The sequence below is a fragment of the Bidens hawaiensis genome, unplaced genomic scaffold (genome assembly GCF_021521415.1).
Source record: "Bidens hawaiensis isolate Kalapana, Puna unplaced genomic scaffold, B.hawaiensis_p1.1 tig00001412_1, whole genome shotgun sequence".
Lineage (NCBI taxonomy): Eukaryota > Viridiplantae > Streptophyta > Magnoliopsida > Asterales > Asteraceae > Bidens > Bidens hawaiensis.
In genome coordinates, this window is record NW_027491079.1 from 795,408 (window position 1) to 810,280 (window position 14,873).

A 14,873-nucleotide genomic window follows, 5' to 3' on the forward strand; every position below is an offset into this window, starting at 1 on the left:
ATCCGTCTCGAGCCTTTGCAGTTCATGCTTGGGGTAAAACTCTCTCTTCATAGCCTCATTGAGCTCCTCCCAAGGCATGGCTAATACTTCATCAACACTGGCCTTGATGTGTTCCACCAAGTAAGGGCTCGCTCCTCGAAAACGCTCGAGGCGAACCGTGTCCGTTTGTCCTCCAGACACTCACAATGGATGAAGATGTTTTCCATCCTCTCGAACTAGCAGAGGAGCTTATTAGCATTTTCCTCGCCGAGATAGGGAGGTGGCTTACCACTTGTGAAGTTCTTGTAGTGGTAGTTGTTGGTGGGTGCAGCCGAAGTAACGGAACCATTTGAGTTGATGTTTTGGAGTTGAGCCACAACCTCGGGCAAAGCAGCAGTGAACTCCTTCGTGATACAAGCAACCAAACGGCTGCGGAATGCTTCTTAGGGTTGGTGTAAAGTTTTATGGCAGAGGCTTGAAGGTTGTTTATATAGGAAAAGCAAAAACGAACCAATTATGGGCTTTTTCTCTCGTTTAAGCAAGTAAATAAGACTTTGATGATAAAATCACTTAATGTAATCATAAAGATTTGATCTTGGCTATTAAGAAACGAATCTAGACATATAATTCAGTTATGATATGATTTCTTGGTCCTTGCTTCTCTCAAATATGCCGAGAATAAGCGATTTTATGCCAAAAACGAGCTAAGGAAACAACATCGACGAACAACTTGTGCAGACCCTCCCCCGCGCTGCGTGGCCAGAAGGAACCACCACCATCGTGTGGCACTCCGGCGTCCAGATGGGGCAGATTTCGCAAGTTGTCACTAATAGCCCTTGTGTTTTGATTTGTTGGCCATTTAGTGAACTATTTTCTATATAAATCATAAATATACATAATATAAAATATGAAGGGCCTATAATGAATAAAAGAGAACTTAATCACTTATAAATTCCAAATACTATTAAAGATTAAGGTCCGAAAGATGTTCGTACGATAATAAAACAAAAATAAACGGATATGATAAAACCCGAAATGTTACAAATCAACTAATTCAACTTTGTTCTTGATATTCGGGTTTTATTTCCGCGATTACCCGAACCGAGACGTTAATTTCTTAAAATTTTTGAAGATTCTTTGAAGCTAAAGAAATAAAGTTTGATGTTTGAAAATAAAAGTTTGAAGATAAAGTCGGAAATAAAGATGCTCGAAGTTCTCGTGTTTTCAGATCTGAATTTTTAGTAGATTTAATGCTACAGCTTAAGTTTTTCTTAGTTTTTGAAAAAGATAGTAGGTGCCCTTGTGTGTTGTGGCTGTAAATGGTCAGATCCACACTCTCCGCCACATTCTCTCCGTCAACTGCGGTTTCAGTCAGTATGTTGACTACAATCGACTCCACTTGCGCGTTGGAGCAAAGGTTTGACATCACGCGTGACACGCACGTGCCACACATCATTCCAGTGGCGTCTAACATAATTGTTTTTTTCTCCGGTGGGGTTTGGCATGAGGTTTCCGGTGTGTTTGTGAAGGTGAATTGACAACTGAATTTGTGATAATGAGTAGGTTAGGTGGTTGTTTGTGGAGGATGCGTGGTGGAGGACGGAAATGCGTGGTGGTTTAGGTACTTTCTGGCAATGGTTCTCCGGTTTCCTTTGGTGACGGTGGCAGATTCTACTGTCCGGTTACCGGAATATTTTTTCCGGTTGGAAGGGTCACCAGTGGTTGTGAACGACTACGGCTACGACGGTTATTGTTGGGTGAGTGTGGCGGCGGATTGATGAAGAAAGACAGCGGTTATGGTAATGTTTGGTCAGAGAGGGTTCACCAGAAATGGATGCCGGAGCTCAGACGTGTTTTCCGGCGGTGCTTTTGTAGAGGTGGTGGCTGGAATAAGGTGCTAGGGTTTGTGCTTGTTTTGTCTCCTACACCCTTCACGTGACAATGTGACATATCATATTATTTGAGGTGGGCTTCCTATTACATGTTGGCCCAAACTGCATCTGTTGGGCTTTAATTGTTAGACCATTCAAGTGTTGGGCCATGTGTTGGACAACTGAATTGAATAGGCTGGTTCGAATGAAGTTAGTTTTTGGACAGATTTTGAGAGGTGTTTTTGGGCCGAGTAAGTCGTTTATTTTTCATGTTGACCAAGTTGAAGAAAGTCAAACTTGTTCGGTTTATTGTCATTATTGGACCATGTTCAAAGCATATTATTTATATGTTATTTTCAAGGCGTTTGAGAATTGGATCCTGAAAACGTGGGCTACGAGCATCCGAGATGCTTATTTATTAAGGTGATCATTTTTAAACAAGTTGGATTTAATAGGGAATTAGATTATTTAAGCTCTTAACCTGAAAATATGGGATACGAGTATCTGGGATACTTATTTATTAAGGATGAGTTACTTAAATAATTTCATTCATGGAAATAATAAGCTTTGTCATTTGATCGTTATCCCCGGTATTTCGTCAAGCTCTTCTGAACCTATATTGCTTAAGATCCGAGATGGATAAAGAAGCGAGAACGTCTTAATGAATGAATTAGGTGGATCATACCTTGAGGGGATGATTGAAGAAGCCTCGGTTATTTGGATGATTTGCGAAAATGTGAGACACGGTTCGACGATGTTTTGAGATCACAAGTCAAGGGGGGTGATTGTAAGGCAAAAAATGTGACTTGCGATATCAAAGTATGAAACCCGTTGAATCCATATATAATAAGTCGAATAACGAACTTCGATTCCTTGTTTCTTACTTGGTATTAGAGTTCGAATGAAAACTGCAGGTAATGTCAGAATTTTCTAATATATTTACAGTCAAGCTAATAGTTAAAGTGGGCTAGAATTCCGAACACGAGACGAGAGCTTCGACACGCGTTTAACTTCAACGGGAAAGCTTCTAGATTATGTTTTTATTTTGCTATATATATATATATATATATATATATATATATATATATGTCACATGTTGTCATATGTATGTGTGTGTGTTTTGATGGTGTAAACAACCACCCAAGGGGAGCTCACATTGGATGGGATGGGTTCGTTTTAATATTATGAATCTTTTGTACCGGTTACGAGATCGTTCCTTTATTTTATCGTTATATTATTTATGTTCGGTCATTTGTTTCACCGCACCCCCGTCTCGAGCACTTATCAAGAACAAAGCCGTTCATTGTCGGATCCGGTTTCAGGACCTACAGCATCCAAAAAAGATCCAACTTGATTACCTTCCGAAAATTCTTCATAAACATAAAAGTGAAACCATTTGAACCCGGAGTCTTATCATTGCCACAACTCCAAATTGTTTCTTTTAATTTGAAAGAGACTAAAAGTCTAAACTAAGAGGTCACAAACAACATTAGAAAGTATCTTAAACTTACTAGATATATATGAATGAAGGTATGCTAACTGTAGGTCCCGAGACGGGTGGATCTAACAACAATCTTTGGATCAACCGAACTTAGTGCTAGCGAAAATCACACCAAGTCACTTAAGTGGTCTCGGATCTTGAGAAGTTATTTCAGGTTTAGAGAGGAAGAGTGAGAGAGAGAGGAAAGAACTAGAAAGAAAGTAAAGATATGAGAAGTTGGAGAATTTGGCAAAAGGTTCTTTTCTCTCATGCCATGCTTCCTATTTATAGGGAAGCATGCATGAGAAATGTGTCATTATCAAGTGCCCAATGGGATTGATTACATTATTTCCCTTGGGCCATAAATACAAACAAAATATAAGGCCCAAAACATACAAGTTCAATACAAAAGACTTAATCAAACAAAAAGGGACCTAACAATCTCCCTCTAGTCTTTAGTATTGAAATCCGTCGGTGTCGTATTCCAGCCATTCGTCCTCAGATAGTGGAAGTTCAACAAGTCTTCTGACGAACTTGTTGAATGCTTCAACTATCTGGTCAGTGTTTTGACGTCCAATGTCCTCGATGGTTCGCAGGGGTGAGTTGTATAGCTTCTTGATGTCTTCTATATGTAGCCCCATTAACTCGTGCTCGTCAAATATACGAATTTCTTGCATGTTTCTGCAGTGTATGACGGCTTCCCCTGTAGTGTTATTGAATTCCCAGCCAATGAAGTCTCAGAGAGTGTTAGGAATGTAGGGCTCACCATGGTATATAATGTGACAGTCCTTTGGTGCCCTGTATCTCCACCTGGTTTGTGGTTCTCTAGTGGCTGGATCGATCTCCTTTGGGTTCTTGAACTTACGACCCTTATTTACCTCAAAATATTTGTATCCGACTTTCGATTGACCTAGCCCTCCAATGAATCTTCATATTCACCTGTTCCTAGAGCTTTACGAAGGTAGTTGATGTCAAGTTCTGGTAGAGTCCTCAGCTCGTGATGGGTCAGGTAAATGAGATCTCCATTGAATCTTCTGATCTCCCAACACCCGTTCTTCTGATTGTATTTGGCATACACAATCAGAGTGTCGTCGTGATAAGGGTAGTTGATGCTGTGGATGCTGACACGACTTGACATGATATGAGTCTTTCGTTTCTTCTGCAGTGTTGCTTGTGTCAAGTCGGTGGCTGGATCGGAGACAGGATTTGTTGCAAGAGCCTCTGAAGCTTGAGCTTGTGGTGTGTCAGGATTAGGCTAGTAGTTGATGTAATCGTCATTGGTGTTTACTGCCTCCTCCATTCCTGCAATGAAGTCTGCCAAGCTTTCCCAGCTTCAATGAAATCATCCATCATCCCTATAACATTTTCTGCAAAAACATCTTCAGGAAACAACTCTTTATACATATCGTCAATTTTGGAGTCTGCTTCCCGGACTTTGCTGGCAGAGTCGTGTGCAGCAGGTTCTTGAGGAGTTTCTTGAGTATGTGGAGGTGATTGAGTGTTAACTCCACCTCCACCTCATACTGCACCGGCTCCTCTGTCTCCACCATATCCTCCATTATTATTGTCATCATCATCGTCTTCATCAAAACTATCGTGGACGTTGTCTTCTTCGTCCTCGTCTTCATCATTTTCACCGTCATCATCATCACCATCATTACCTTCATCTTCACCACCAGCTTGAGCCTGAGGGGTACCTGTTGTTCAGGACCCAAGCTGGTACTAACTCCACTTACGGCTTGGCCAACCTTTTGTACAATACGACCAACAGTTGCCTCGCCCTCCAATCCTACAACCTGAACTCCTCGCAGGGCCACACTTGGTCCTGCGGTGGGCAGTGATCCCCCAGTCCCAGAAGTCTCACCAGACCTTCTCCAACTCTTTAACATCGCATCAAGCCTGTCTTCCAGCCCGTGAAAGTCATTATCATGTATACCCATTAGATCAGAGGCTGCTTGATGCTTGCTTATGAATTCTTCGTTGAGTTTTGACTGGCGTTCATTGATACGTTCTTGCTCAGCCAGTTTTGCTTGAAGGGTCTCAATCTCAGCTCGAAATTGTGTATTCTCAGCAATAAGTGTATTGATAGAGTCAGATGAGTCCAACTGACCTTCAAGAGCAGAGACCCTGGAGTTGGTAGCCTCTTGTTCAACATCCCACTTTTTTATAGCATCCTCAATCATCTTCTTCAAGCTTTCTTTAAGAGCATTAGCAGCTGGTAAGTTCCTCTTAAGAGTAGCCACTCTATCACCAAGCCTTGAGTGGTCTGCCCTCAGGTTAGCATTTTGAGAAGTCTCATGATTCAACAGTAAATGCTGATTCTGGATTTAGGTGTGGAGTGTGTTGAGCAGGAGGCGTTGACTTTCAATTTTGGCCTCGTTTAACTCCTTCTCCTCCTCCAACGTCGTACTTTTGCCTTTAGATTCCCTTTTTCCTTTTCATCCTCAAGCCCTTTTTCTTCATGTCTTTGATAAACGTTAGGAGCACCATCTCGCGTTCAGCCCTCTTCGCGTTAGATTCCTCCAATGCGATGATCCTATCGAGGATAGGATCAGCGTACACTAGAGGCATCAAAGACTTCCCCTTGGTGATGGGTTTTGGTGAGAATATTGTGGAAGGTGGGGTCATGGACAGGATGGGTGGAGGTGAGGTTGTTTGAACAGGAGATGTTGCAATGGGTGGTAATTGGGTTGTGACGGGTGGATTGTAGAGCCACCCTTAATTGTAGTAATTCTAAACAAAACATGAGCGTTTACGTGTTATTTCAAGGATTTAGGTTACTATCGTATATGGTGCATGTTTGCAGGAACAGGTGCTTAAAATGCCGATTCAAATGAACTATAATGGAGAGGAGCAAAGAAATCGAGAGTTGGTAATGGCAGTCAATAAGTCAAAGAAGAACAAGAACTTGGTGCTGAGGCTACCGTAGCTTACGGTTACCGTAAGCTATGGTAGTGTTACAACGTAGCAGCCTAGCATAAACAGAAGATGGCTGGCGTAGTGACTTTTAAAGCTACCACCCTGACGCAGAAATTGTAACTGCCATTTAAGTCCGTTTTGGGATGACTTTTGGGTATCTTTTTCATGGTTTTTGATTAGAGACACTTGGGGAGGCGATTAGGGGGGAGCTATAACTCAATTTTGAGTTATTTAAACATTAGAGACTTGTTTTTGATTGATATGCACATTGTAATCGAAGGGATGATGACCCAAATCATGCTCGGCTAATTTCCTTTGTGTTTTCCCTTGGATTGTAAGGTTTCATATTGTTTGTTGATTGAATGTTTATGCAATTGCTGAGATGGTGTACGTCCCCCCGGGGCGTCGCCGATCGATACGAGATCCGCACGAGGTCTAGGAGTGCGGAATCCTCCTAGACTCGTTTATTGGTGTAGAAGACGAAGAACACGGTTACACATACATAAACACACGAACAAACACAAGAACGGGATAAACGAATATGCAGATCCTTTCATATAATAATCATAACTCGTTACATACCAAACACGAAAACAAATGACGGCCGACCCGAGGTGAGCTCTACCTCGGGCCGTCCCACACGACTCTCCCTCTCGGTTTCTCTCTAGACAATTAAATTGATCACAAAACACTCTGACTTTCTGGATTAACCAAACCTAAACAAGACACACATATATATATAAACAACTTCGCGGGCTTGGGCTTGGGCCTGTAGGCGAAGCTGTTATAACTTCGCCTAAGGCGAAGTTGTTCTAACTTCGCCTATGGCAGAAGTTGTTACAACTTCGCCTATGGCGAAGTTGTTCTAACTTCGTACTTCGTTTCTGCTGAACAGAATTGCATAGCGACGGTCACAAAATGCACCAACAGACTCCCCTTTGACCGTTGCTCTCAATTCTAACAAACACAAAAGATCATCTGTTACAAAACATGCACCAACAGACTCCCTCTTAACTGATGATCTTCTGTTTGCTCTTCAACCAGCCGTGTCTGAAACTGTCTTGTAGCTTCACAAATCTACCAATCACCCAGCGTCTTCCTTATCAGATCTCCCCTTTAGTGTAAGCTTCTCCGACTATATAGATTGAGGTCTTTGAAATGCATGCATCCCCGTGCCTAATTGATCATCTCAACCAATCACGTGAGTCCTTCTGACTTCACAACACGTGAAGTTCTTCTAACTTCACCAACACGTGAAGTTGGGCTCCCTCCACAACTTCACCAACACGTCGGCATACGATAAGGTTTAATCTTCAACTACTCAACATCAAGTGATCAATTTCATCACAAAACCACCTTGACAGAATCTAACACACATGACCATTAATTAATCCGAAGCATCTTCAATCACCAGGGATAACGACAAGAACATAAACACTTTAATTCCCGATTAAATTCAACTTGTTCCAGAATTTTCACTTCAATAAATAAGCATCACGTTTCAGGATCCAATTCTCGAACGCCTTGAAAATAACATAAATAATATGCTCTGACCGCAATCCAGTAATGACAAAAACCTTCAGTTCAATTTGACTTTCTTCAGTTGGTCAACCTCGAACAACAACTATTTCATTGCCCACAAACACCCAAATATGTGTCAATTTCCAGTTTCCATCAATATCCCATTCACAACCTCAACTCCATATCCAGAGTTGACACGTATTTGTTCACACGTAAGACCAAGAGATAACAAGTTTCATTCGTTGACGGAACAACGTCTTCGGTCTCACAATAATCGCGTACACCTGGCCATACAGACGAAAACTCCTTTTTTTTTTTTTTTTTTAACTTCGCCTAAAGTCAACTTCGCCTAAAAGTCAACTTCGCCTAAAGGTCAACTTCGCCTAAAAGTCAACTTCGCCCCTCCTTAACTTCGCCTGTCCATAACTTCGCCTGACTGATAACTTCGCCTAAACCCTAAAATTTAAGCGACAACTTCGCCTGAACCCCATAACTTCGCCTGCGGCGGCTGTTCGGCCAAAAACGCATCAGAAACGTGCCAGAAACACCAAAACGCAGATCTCGAACCATAGCATAAGAGCCTAAGGCTCTGATACCACTTGTACGTCCCCCCGGGGCGTCGCCGATCGATACGAGATCCGCACGAGGTCTAGGAGTGCGGAATCCTCCTAGACTCGTTTATTGGTGTAGAAGACGAAGAACACGGTTACACATACATAAACACACGAACAAACACAAGAACGAGATAAATGAATCTGCAGATCCTTTCATATAATAATCATAACTCGTTACATACCAAACACGAAAACAAATGACGGCCGACCCGAGGTGAGCTCTACCTCGGGCCGTCCCACACGACTCTCCCTCTCGGTTTCTCTCTAGACAATTAAACTGATCACAAAACACTCTGACTTTCTGGATTAACCAAACCTAAACAAGACACACATATATATATATAAACAACTTCGTGGGCTTGGGCTTGGGCCTGTAGGCGAAGTTGTTATAACTTCGCCTAAGGCGAAGTTGTTCTAACTTCGCCTATGGCAGAAGTTGTTACAACTTCGCCTATGGCGAAGTTATAACTTCGCCTATGGCGAAGTTGTAACAACTTCGTACTTCGTTTCTGCTGAACAGAATTGCATAGCGACGGTCACAAAATGCACCAACAGATGGTAATTTAGTATTATTGATTTCATAATTATGATGTCTATGTATTGATTGATAAGTTGTTAGTTTGTTTAATTCGGGTTCTAAACCGTCAGTTCTTGGTGCTATAGGCAAGCGGGTTAATCGGGTGGAATTCGGTGTTGGATAATCTAATTGATTTTTGAGTGATAACCTTGCAATTGTTAATCCAAGTATTTAGTCCTCAATTATCACAATCATTTGCATGTTCACGAATTATGTTTTACAGTTCGTCTCAGATTAAATGTTTACATCAACATTCATTGAAACCTGAAACCGAGGAAGAGCATGTCCTCTCATCTTTGATTGAAAAACCGTGTTAAGTGTTTTAATTAATTTTCGTTAATCAAACAAAACAACCAAAACTTCGAGATTTTATTTTCTTCATTTAGTTTAAATTTAGTTAATCTATAAAACTACTTGGTAACACATATTCCACAAACTCTTCGTGTTCGACACCCATTTAACACTATCTATTTAGTTGTAATTGGTTTATTTTTGCGCGAGTCTTCGATCTCGTGTCAAATTTTGGCGCTGTTGCCGGGGATCTCTTCACCGTGTTGACGACAACTCGGTTTTTTCATGGGGGGTAGGGTAATTTTTAGTTTTTAGTGGTTTGTAAATAATTTTAGTTAGTTTTTAATGATTATCTTATTTTTTCCGTTTATGTTTGGGTTATGGTAGGTTGGTTAGAGTAATGACAAGTTGGAATTTAAGGGTCGTGCTCGTGGTGGTGTATTTGTTATCCTAAATACCCTACATTGAGGACAATGTATCTCAAGTGTGGGAATAAGGGATGAAAATAAAATAAAATAAAGAAAAAAAAAAGGCAAAAGTAGGAAAGAATAAAGAGAAATGAAAAAAATTAGAATGGAAAGAAGAAGGGAAAACAAATTAAAAAAGAAATATAATAATAAAGAAAAAAAGAAAAAATAAAGAAGTAAAATGAAAAGAAAGAAAAAAAGAAAAGAATGAAAAAAGAATAAAAAAAACAAAAAAAAATGAAAATATAGAAGATTGTAAAAAAATTGAAGAATAAAGTACAAGTAGAAAGAAAAAGTGTAAAAAAAAATAGAAAAAAAAGAAGAAAAGGTGAAAAAAAAAAAGATAAAGAAAAAGGAATAAGAATAAAAAATGAAATAAGAAAAACAAAATAAAAAAAAAGAAGTGTGGGGAATTCTCGAGAATCTCTTCACCGTGTTGAGGACAACTCGGTTTTTTCATGGGGGTAGGGTAATTTTTAGTTTTTAGTGGTTTGTAAATAATTTTAGTTAGTTTTTAATGATCATTGACTCTTATATATATATGTATATATATGTATATATATATATATATATATAAATGTTTGCATCAGGTGCCACCGTAGCTTACGGTGCCACCGTAGCTTACGGTGCCTACCGTAAGCTACGGTGGACTTGAAAATTTCTTTGGTGGCCATTCTCTGTTTACGCTGGATTTCTTACGCCAAGGACCTACCTTAAGTTACGGTAGCCACCGTAGCTTACGGTGGACTATGAATGGGCGACGCAGGTGCTGCTGCAATATACATAAAAAAAAAGTTTTAATAAAATACGAAAATTTTCATCCACATAAAACCAATTTTTTTCTTTTCCCCCTTCATTCTTCATCTTCATCTATCCATCTCTCTCTATCAAACCCTAATCCCTAATTCATAACTTATTCAAATCTTAACCAAAATCAATGATTTTCGGGTCTAAATTGACTAGATTTTCGCAAGGAATCACATTCTTTGCTTGGTTTTCATCAATCTTAACTTTTTGGGGTTCGATTTTGGACGTTTGTGGTCCGAAAATTTTGAACAACAAGTGGGTTTTACATGTGATTAGTGATTAGAAGGTTTAATTCGGCTTAAAGGTATGTTTCTCTTCACTCGTTTGCTACAAAACTCATTATTTAAGATTACATGTTGTACATTGCTTGCACTTTCTTGTTGAATGTGAGAAAGTTTGATGATAGTTTGAAATTGTGTTGTGGTTGTGAATATGGTATGGAAAATTAAAGTTTGACAAAAGTTGAAGATGGATTATGTCTATGTTTAAACGAAATGCTGTTAAAATTTTGTAAAAAAAAAATGGTTTATGACTTTCATATATTCACAATTGTAGAAACAAGCAAATGTGGGAATGTATATAGAGATGAATACTAACTTGGTTAATGTTTATCATTGTTAAATGGGACGTTTTGCTAAGGATAATGAAAAAGGGATTGCGGGTTCATCTAGCACTTCTGCTACTGAACAAGCAAAAAAGCGGAGGTTAGAACAACAACAAGAACGGGAAGAAGATGTGCAGTATATTAAATCGGATTGGACTCATGGACCACTAACAGATCATGATTTGAGATGGCAACCAGAGTTATTTCACGAGAAAATGAATACTTTAACAAAGAAGTACGACGCGTTTATTTGTGAGAAAGTGGTCCCGGAGCGTGAGTTTGGTCTGTTTGATGTTTTTGATCGATTCAAGGCATTGGGTTGGGAAGCAGCCCTCAAGTGTTATGATAGAAATGAGAAGTATGTTTTCATTGATGAAATTGAAGAATGGATGGCAACGTTGAGATGTCCTTCGTTTACTAAACCCTTGGGGATGAAGCTTGTTGGAATTGTTAACAACATTGAGGTCACTATGTCATTTGAAACATTGAGGCAAATTGCACAATTTGAAAGTAAGCTTCAAAGCAACTATGTGTATCCAGATTTGAATGATTTGTATTATCAACCCGACCGGCATCCAACGCGGAGAATGATGTTGGAAGCATTGTTTTTACCCGACACTTATGATGGGAAGTTATTGAGGAAGAATTTGAAGATTGAGCCAAAGATGTTGCTCATCATTTGTTTACACAATGTCATGCCAAGAAGAAGGGATATGCAAGAAGTTCGGTACCCCGATGTCCCGATTTTATACTCTTTGATGCATGGAGGACCACTTGTTTCGTTCTGGTATCTAGTAGTTAACAATATTTGGATAAGCCGGAATAATTTGAGTAGGAAGATTATTCCACATTGTCGGTTGATTACCGCGTTGTTAATGCGGTTTGGTGTTATTGGAGATAACGATATGGGAGTTGGGAAGAAAGACAAGCCATTTGATGTGACAAAGTTGGGGGTTGGTTGGGAGTACCGAGCAAGTGACAGGTACCATATGTTAAAAAGCAAGGGACAGAGATGGAGGGCATTGAAGGTTGATGCTCGATCTTTGCAACGGGGAGAACAAGATGAAAGTGAGACTGATGATGAAGAGGGAGAGAGTGGAAAGTATGATTATGATGATGAACCGGGTGAGCGGGTTGCGATGGAAAGCGAAGGAGTAGATGGTAGTTCAAGTGCGCAAGGACGAGGACGGGGAAGTGCCTTACCATTTGATTATTCGACGCAAACATTTGACCCAAATTGGGCACACCATGGCAGCATGCAGGATGTGATAATCAACAACAGGCCAGCACACTTCTATAATTGGGCCGAGACTACTCAGACAATTTTTGATCACCAAACTTTCATGGGCGCGAGCATGGAACGGGCCCAAAAGCAAATGTATGATCGCCAAGAAGTGTGGAACCAGACCTACGCTTATGCTGAGCAAAGAGAAATTAATCATCGGTATGAGGATGACCGTCAAAGGAGAATGCATGAAGCATGGCATTCTGGTCAACCCGTGGTGGCTGACCCACCGATCGTCGACTACACCACATTGCTACCGTATGACGGTACGGTGAATTATCCCATGCCGCCATTGCATCATTCCGAATGGGTGAACCCGCATCAACCTTAAGGGGAAGGCAAGCTGGGGGAGAGGATCAAGGGGAGTTTGGTTTTGGAGAACTCACGGACGTGATGACGTCCATTTTTGGACCACCTCAACCACGTTACTACTGAGCTGTGTCGGCAGCAAATCAGGTGTTCCCTTGTACATTTTTATATCTTATTTTTTCCGTTTATGTTTGGGTTTTGGGAGGTTGGGTGGAGTAATGACATGTTGGAATTTAAGGGTCGTGCTCGTGGTGGTGTTTTTGTTATCCTAAATACCCTACATTGAGGACAATGTATCTCAAGTGTGGGAATGAGGGATGAAAATAAAATAAAATAAAATAAAAAAATTATATATATTTTTGAAAGAAAAACACCGGAAAAGTGGTAAGATTGTCGGGGAAAAGTTTTGGTCCCCTTTCATGGTCATAATTCCCCAAAAATCAAGTTTGCTTAGTTATATCAAAAGTGTAGTCGAGTAGTATTCTAGGCAAGGTTAGCATGCTTTCGATTGATCCAATCACATAACAAGCCACAGTCACTTGGGTATTGGGAAAACGAAGTGCGGTGACGGAATGGTTATTCTCTGTTAGAACTTGTGCCATCAATGCATTTCAAGACCTTAGCTTGGCATAAATGCAAAAGTGATTGAGGCACTTAGGTTAAAACCTCGTCTCGGATGAGTGTGAGTGTGGGTTTTGGGGGTTGGGCCTCATAAATTACATACATGAGTGTGGATAATGAGAGGGGCGGGGGTTGGTTCTTTTAGAAAACTTTATTGGACCTATTCTTTTTATTTGATCAAACCCCGATGTAACTGTGAGACGATCCGACTTAGTAGGTTGTTCTTTGTAATTGTAGTTGTTTTGTTAGTAAAAAATAGAGAGTAGTAGTTAATTGTTTATGCAAGTTATTGAAAAAAATGAAAAAAAAAGGAAAACTCGAGGCAATGTTCAAAGTCTTGTGGTTCGAGTTGTTGCGAAAGCTGTTATGTAGATAGTGGTATTTTTTACTGTTTAATTTAGTTTTGATGTAACTAGCCAGGTCGGATCATTTGAGCTACTTTCAATATCCCCATTCCATACCTTTACCCCTAGCCTCATTACAACCCGTTTAAGACCTCTTGATTTGCTTTTATGTTAAAGCACAATTAGGTGGGGATTTGACGGTGGTACAAGCGTATGCGAGGAGAATTGAGTATGATTGTGATATTTGGAACAGTCACTGATAAGTGAGTTAATGAGTGACGGTGTGTTATGTGCAAGTAAAGACCGAAAGCATGTTAAGGATGGCTAGAATTCTATGTTTTAAAATATAATATCAAGTAAGCTAGTGCAAGCCTCTGATTATGTGGGAATAGGGTATGACTCGGGACCTTAACTGAGCCGGGTTTGTGGTTTGTGTGGTAGTGGTGTTCTAAAAACAATTGGTTTGACGAGTTGCTTGAGGACAAGCAACGAGCAAGTGTGGGAATGTGACGGGTGGATTGTAGAGCCACCCTTAATTGTAGTAATTCTAAACAAAACATGAGCGTTTACGTGTTATTTCAAGGATTTAGGTTACTACCGTATATGGTGCGTGTTTGCAGGAACAGGTGCTTAAAATGCCGATTCAAATGAACTATAATGGAGAGGAGCAAAGAAATCAAGAGTTGGTAATGGCAGTTAATAAGTCAAAGAAGAACAAGAACTTGGTGCTGAGGCTACCGTAGCTTACGGTAGCCACGTAAGCTACGGTAGTGTTACAACGTAGCAGCCTAGCGTAAACAGAAGATGGCTGGTGTAGTGACTTTCAAAGCTACCGTAAGCTACGGTGGCCACCGTAGCTTACGGTGGACCCTGACACAGAAATTGTAACTGCCATTTAAGTCCGTTTTGGGATGACTTTTGGGTATCTTTTTCATGGTTTTTGATTAGAGACACTTGGGGAGGCGATTGGGGGGAGCTATAACTCAATTTTGAGTTGTTTAAACATTGGAGACTTGTTTTTGATTGATATGCACATTGTAATCGAAGGGATGATGACCCGAATCATGCTTGGCTAATTTCCTTTGTGTTTTCCCTCGGATTGTAAGGTTTCATGTTGTTTGTTGATTGAATGTTTATGCAATTGCTGAGATGGTAATTTAGTATTATTGATTTCATAATGATGA